Genomic DNA, 7,644 nt, shown 5'->3' with positions numbered 1-7,644 from the left:
TATATCAACAATTGAAATGAGCAGCTGATATTTGTTAAAATGTAAGCAAACTTCCCCAACTGCAATAATCAAAAGAAATAGTAGAGAGCAGGTGTTAATTTATTGAATGCGTAGGCAGATGGTTCACATTTTAATAATCATTTAAATTCGAACAAAGGCTTAGAAAGTAAAGATTTTGGTGCGTCTTATATCGCCCTTTAACTAACTAAAAATAATATGGATAGATTTTGAAGTTATAAATATCTGTGAATACGGAAACTGAAAATATATCTGAAATTGAAAATGAAATCCCGTTGGAATCACTATATAAAAAAGTGTCAAAATTGAGATTAAAAGATGTAGTGGTTTATTATCAAAGATTGTTAACTGAAAATAATCTTATTGCATCAGAATCTTCAGCTTCAATTTCTAGAGAAGCAATTTTGTTGGGTGAAGAAATTTATCAAAATACTCTTGACATGATCTCTGAAAAAATTATCGTGTGTGATGACGAACTTATTCATGCAAGTGAAAGATGTGACGAAGAACTTTTTGAAAATATTGAAGATAATGCTTCATCAGATGAGTATTAACCTGAAGGAAAAAAAGAAAAAGAAGTAGAACATATTTCTTTGGATTATAAAATCAAAGACGTCAACATCGTAAGACGCAAGTACTATTGCTATTTTTTAAATATTAAATTAAAATTTAAATATTAAAATAATAAACATTTATCCTTGTATAAAAATAAGTAGCATATTAATTAAAACCATCTGTAAATCGTTAATTAAATTTAAATTTTTTAAATGTATCTGTAATTATAATTTTTTAAAAAATTTAATTTTAATATTATGTATTTTGATAATAAATATTTAATTTTGGATAAAAAAATTAAAAACATGTTAATTAAAAGTATTTGTAAATTTTATAATTGAATAAAAATTATTAAAAAAGAAAAAAAATCCCATCCAGGTTCGAACCCTCACTTTCTGTATATGAGGCAGTTACTTAGACAATCACGCCATTGGGATTATCTAGACGATAGTCAAATTATCAGTATATAAGCTTTACGAAAAGTTTGAGGACTATTTTCTCGAAATTGATGGGGCATTGCATTTTAATATTTTCATGAATGAACATTCTAAATGCATATTATCATTATACAAATCTCATCCCGAACTCAGATTTCTATCCCGTGCTCTCCCCTTGTTAAGATTAATATATGAGCGCCAAATTTGCTATTTCTTGCCAAATATAATCGTCGCAATTTTTGTTGCAATTTTAAAGCCGTTTGTTAACATTTCTGGAATAAACCAGGACTGCAGACTTCTAGAGAGTTTTTATAGACGGTTGGCACGATTTTGAAGTGTTTGCCGGGAAATTGTACATTAATCTGAAGTCCTAAGACGATTGCTTATCTGGTAATACTAAACCTATGTTCACACTTGATTGAATTTTTTTTAAAAATCTATTTATTGATTTCATTTATATCTTCTTTCCTCTGACTCTTTGGTGACATGAGGAACTACTCCAGAAAACTTCTAACAATATTTTGCAGTTCCGGATCCTTTTAATGAGTACAGCTGTAAAAATATTCAATTAATGAAGCAGTCTGAAATTCGTATGATGTTTTATTTATATTTGATTGTTGCCATTCGACAATTAGTAATAATGTCACTTTCTGTTCCACTACGTTAGCGTTATATATGTATGTATGTATATATATAGAGAGAAACTGATTTTATTGTATTTTTTTCATTTGAAACACATTAAATGATTCGCTCATTTATAATGGTTTTCAAACACTTTTTATTTGATTTTGAATAAGGCATTTTCAATTTTGTTTCGTCTTAATTTATTAAATTTAGTATATTTTAAGATTTGTTCGTCTTATAGGAATTTTTATTTGGTTAATATTTAAATCATAAATCTTCTTTACTACCTTAACCATTTCATCACTTACTTTTTTCTTTTTGTGATATTGGTTAAATTTGGAAATCGTTTGGCGTTTTTGCAGGACAAAATAATGCTATGAAAGAACTTTAATCATCTCAAATTCCACCATTTTTTCCTCGTCAGATTTAAAGAAGAAAGTTTTAGAAAGCTTTGAGCCGGGTAATCATAAGTGGATAAGGAAAAGAATTCAAGACAAAGAAAGGACAGACTGGAGATCTTATCGGTCGAATGAAGCTACTTTCAAATAATTACTGGATAACATTTTGAAACTTGATAATGGCAACGAAAAAAGAAAGAAACATGCCATTATTGACATTAAAAATGTCTGTATTGAATTTCTTCCTCTAAAATGTAATTGCGTGACAAGATATTAAATATACTTGAACATGTAATTTTATCTAAAAATTCTTTAATGTACATTAATTGTAAAATCAAAAATTTTCTTAATAAGATTCTATCCTTTTTATTGAAGCGTTTAATTTTAGTTGACTTTTCAATCAATAAAACAAAATCTAGACAACTTATTCAACTGGCTTAGAAATAAAATGGAAATATGGGAAGCATTTTCATTGAGTGTTTTTCCTTTCTAATTAGAGATGTAAAAAATTTACTTTAAATAATGCATTTTTTAAAAAAAAATTCTATTAAAGTAAATGAACGATAAAATATTTTCACTGATTATAAGACTAAATTTTTTAAATAAATTCATGTAATTTGGAAAACATCATCAATAAATAACTCTGCAAGTGCAAACAAAAGGATCTATCAAATACTGTAACTATAGGATCTATTTGAAAAAAAAATCGAAATAAGTCTAGTGGTTTGGGAATGGTGAACCTAGGTCGCGAGTTTTCCCTATAAACTATATATAGTGAAAAGATGCTTTTAAATTTCTTTCAAAAATGGAGGTATAACGAATGCAAGCAATTACTAATGACACATCAAAAGTGATAAATTGTCATAAGAAATAATAATTGACGAAATCAGACCAATAATTGAAGTTGGAAGATTGGCTCATTGATTTACATTATTATTGCAAATATAAAGATAACATTGTTTGCAACATAATTCGCTAATTTCTTTATCTATATCACCTTTCTGATAGCCACTTCGTCTTCAATTATTTATTCCATTTTCATTTTTTCGTATGCGTAGCATAGAGAAAGTATTATAATCGTCAAAAAATTCGAATTCCAGATTTTTACGAATCACCACGTTTTAGGCCTTCCTGGGTTCGAAAAATGCATTTTTTTTTTGGAAAACTTTTTCATTTGTCTGTCTGTTTAAAAGATAATTCAAAAACACCTTTAGTTAGAAGATTGAAATTTGGTATATATTCTTCGCACGGAAGTTACAGATTTCTGTCAAATTTTGAGTAAAATCTGTTCAAAAGAAATCCATCTGTCCTGCTGTACGAATATAGCTTAACACGATGATTACAGCTAGATGATTCGGTACGATGAAATTCGGTTACACAGATTTCACGCCTATAGTGTAGAGATTTGACAAATTTTGAGCCAAATGCAATAATGCGTTGACTGTCTGTCCGTCTGTGCTTTCAGAAACATGCAAGCGCGATAATTCAAAAACGTAATGATTTAAATATATCAAATTTGGTATGATATTTTATGATTTCAAATGCATTTTTGTATCAAATTTTTTTCAGTCGATTCTGAAAACGCGTCTAAAACACAAATTCGATTTTTGGATGCTATTAACTCATACCTGGAGAATTAATCACAAAATAACTAGCCAAGCACGATACGATAGATTCAGTAAAAATGCTAAATTCTTGGCAAAGGTTAATATTTCTTAACTATTGAACGCCAGTGTCATGTAAGGTGTTTTCTGGCATGACGTGTTCATTAGGAAATATGCGAGAAAGTTTTCGTTTGTTTCATGTTTTATAAGTAGCCACAGTGAGAATTAGTTAGTGATATTGGAATTTTATTCATTGCAAGATACAAATTGGAGTATTAATCGCATTAATAAAATTCGGAAGTAGCTCATAAGTACTAAAAACCGTACAAATTGAAACTGTAATTAAAAAACTAAATTGATTGAAACTGCACAAAAATGCAAAATATTTTAAGTATTTCTAAAAATGTCAAATGCATCGCAAAGTGTACCCATTTTCACGGGTGCACTGTGAACAGCGAAAGAGAACTAAAATATGTGTTGAAGTATGCCATAAGGAATTTATTGAACTTAATGTTTCATTGTGTTCTTCAGATTAGATAAAATTCCCATGCATTAGTTTAGGTTTTATTCTGGCGCTTGCGATGAGCGAGAATAGAACCTGGTACCTTGTGGTTCGCAGTCCAGTAGCATGACCATGATACAAAAGCAATTACTCCTGCAGCGTAGTTGTTAACTGGCTTATAAGCTATTCACTACAGACTCTCCCTCCAGTGAGTCGGAGGTGAGACGAACGATATGACTGTTAATGTATTATCTGTTGATTCTAACGCGGCTGTACCCATTTGAGTAGCACCAAGAGTTATGTCGAGCGTGTGTGGGTGAGTGGTTGCTGCGTCAAGTGAGTCTGACGACTTTGGTTTTCTGTGGGTAGATGGCGCCACAACAGCTGTACAAAGGTTGAAGGTTCATCGTCCGAGGTCACCAATGTGGCGGTTTGCGATGAGCGAGAATAGAACCTGGAACCTTGTGGTTCGCAGTCCAGTAACATGACCATGATACAAAAGCAATCTCGTCTGCAGCGTAGTTGTTAACTGGCTTATAAGATATTCACTACACTATCATCCTCCATGACTAAAATGTCAACGTGTATTGTTGTAGCGGAAAGAGCCATAGTTCATAAGACCAGCAGAGTCACATCATTTGCTTATCTTTATGTATACTTAGAGAAATGGTTTGTTCCATTTAACTTAATATATCCGTAGCTTTTATTTATTTTAATATATTGGAAAATTCATTATTATTATATCGTAAATAATTTTAACTGTTTTAATTTAATGTTGTCCTTTGTCAATAATTTATACACATATCGAAATTGAATTAATCATAATAACATCCAAAACCTGCTGACTAACTAGATGAAAAATATCATGTTTAAACAGGACAGGATTGAAAGAAGAAAATTTTCCAAGCAATTTTCTATTTTTAAGAAAGGGCTGATTCTTAATTTAAAAATTAAAATGCCATCGTATGAGGCATTTAGCTTTTGATTTTTTTTTTAATTTCTCTCCTCTTATAGCCGGTATAATTTTTGCTCTTCTTTTTACTTCCAAGCTTATGTTTTAATATACCTTCATATCGAATTTCATTCGCTTTCGTTGAATGTTGCGATACTTATAAATGATGTAAACTGGCAAAGTCCTTTTATGACGATTGTATAAAAATAAAATAAAAGAGAAAGAAGCAGGTTAATAATGAGAAATGCCCATTTAATATACAGGGTGGTTATAATTAAAGTTCCACTTTGAAATGGTCATGAAAGGAAAACTGCTGGACCTAATGTTGTCAAACTTGGTAATAGTCAAACATTGGAAATAAAGGTCATAGAAATTTCTTTTCCGCCAAAAAAAGTTCAAACTCTCTCCACCAGGGGTGAAATGGCACTGTATGCAATATTGTTAAACAAAATAGGACATGAAGACATCGGTTTAAAATGTGTTTAACCATTTCTGAAACATGTTAAACATGTTAGAAAGCATATTCAATTTGGTGTCCACCATTTTCTGAAAGCAAGTTAAATCGCATTACTTCTTTCTCAACAGTAGTTCTTAGCATACCAGGAGGAAAGTTGCTCACGTGTCGGTGTATCGCTTCTTTAAGTTCCGCCAAATTGTTTAGATTATCACTATAAACAGTGCTTTAGAGATAACACACATTGAACATGCTTTGTAACACATTTCAGAAACGATTAAACACATTTTAAACCGATTTATTCATGCCCTATTTTGCTTCACAATATTGCATACAGCGCCATTTCACACTTGGTAATGAGTTCTTGAACTTTTTTTTTTTTTTTGGCAGAAAAGAAATTCCTATGACTTTCTTTAAATTATTACCAAGTTTGATAACGTTCGGCCCAGTAGTTTTCCTTTTATGACCATTTCAAAATGGAACTTTAATTATAACCACCCTGTGTAACAAGTAATTTGCAACTGTTACTTTATATATCATATATAGGTATGAGAAATGTGCTTTATTTGCATTTATTTTCTTTTGCCTCTCGTCTATAATAATAGTGCATTCTTAATATTTTATTATCAACGTTTTAAATGATTTTTAACTTCACAGTTTGAAATAAAATTTTAAGACCATGTATTCAAAAATTTTATGAACATTACTTTCGGTTCCTTCGAATGTTGATTCCATTTATCGAATGAATAAGAGAAAAATGCTTCATTCAAAAGGCCTTTTGAACCACTGTATCTTAAAAGACCTTTGATGATGCTAAGGATGAAGGAAATGACGCCGTTTATTTTCCTAATTTTACAATAAGGAAACTAGCTGTTCTTTTTTTCCCCCATTTGCCAACAATTTAAAACGGAATAAAATTATTGTCCATAAAATGGAGTGAATATCAAATGACCTTGAAATGACACAAGGAAAAGACGCCATTCAGTTTTTCATTCTTTGTAAGGAAAATATCTAACCAGGAAATAATTTTTTTTCCGTCTTCTTTCAGCAGCTGATTAAATTTCGACAATGAGAAAGCCGATTTGATGCAATCTACATATAGATATGCGAGGAAAATTTTAATCATTGTAACCAATTTTAATTGATTTTGCTAAAGAGATTTTTTTCTGAATATTGTTACATGCGATCAGTTTTGAAGTATATGATAATACTGAAAATTCTTTATTTAATTTTTTCGTGAATTCATAGAAAAGCTTAAACGATGCTAACAACAAATCGATCAAAATTTCTTTAACTAAATAAAAAGATTTTTCACTACATTTAAATAAGAATCATTAGAAAGACAACCTAATACTCGAAAGAATTATTTTAAATGAAACAGCTGAGCTGAATCATCTACAAACACACAATGTAAATTCAAAAACAACAATGTCTTTTTAAAATTAATTAAGAAATCTTTTGCTTTTCCAAATTTCAACTACTGACTCGGATTTTTCCCCCCATGAAATTGGCGCTCTACAGGCCAAATCGTTTAATCTAGAGCTATTAACATTGTTAATTTGGAGGGCTGGAATATACACCTATGAAAGAGTTTTTTTTTTAATTTTTAATTAGAATTTCAATTAATTAAAAATTAAGTGAAATGTTAGCGCTTTTCTGCGATAACTTTCGATGATCCCACATCACAAATCTGATTTTTAGAACGTTTTAAAGTTCAAAAATTATGTTTTCAATAATACCAAGTTTTATTCCATAAATTAAATTTCTATTTTTAATGAATTTCAAAAGATATTTTAATCGTATTTTTCAACAATTTATCTCGCACAAAACGAAAATAAAATTTAACATGCAAGGACTCGTTATGAGTGTGTAGGAAAAATTTTTTTATCAGCGTGTTGCCACCATGTTGACAAAAACTCGAACGCAAAGATTAAGTTAACTTTTATCGCAAGCTAAACCTAGGAAAGTGCAATGTTTAGCACGTGTCTGTATGAAATGAAATAAATATGAAATGTGATATTTTCTAAAAGAAAAAAAATATTGCTTCTAAAAGTTTTTTATGACACTTTAAAACAGTTATATTATTAATTCAACTATTAA

General features: G+C 29.8%; 1 protein-coding gene across 1 annotated transcript in view; it reads left to right on the top strand.

The window, feature by feature from the left end:
* The first annotated feature begins 579 nt into the window (after nucleotides 1–579).
* LOC129961758 (coiled-coil domain-containing protein 13-like) overlaps nucleotides 580–7,644 on the top strand; it is a 69,475-nt gene continuing 62,410 nt past the window's right edge. The window contains exon 1 of the mRNA XM_056075313.1: nucleotides 580–652. The gene's annotated coding sequence lies outside the window, so the exon portion shown is untranslated. The remainder of the gene's footprint in view (nucleotides 653–7,644) is intronic.

This window comes from Argiope bruennichi, chromosome 2, assembly GCF_947563725.1.
Source record: "Argiope bruennichi chromosome 2, qqArgBrue1.1, whole genome shotgun sequence".
Classification (NCBI taxonomy): Eukaryota; Metazoa; Arthropoda; class Arachnida; order Araneae; family Araneidae; genus Argiope; species Argiope bruennichi.
This window is presented reverse-complemented; position numbering and strand designations above follow the sequence as displayed.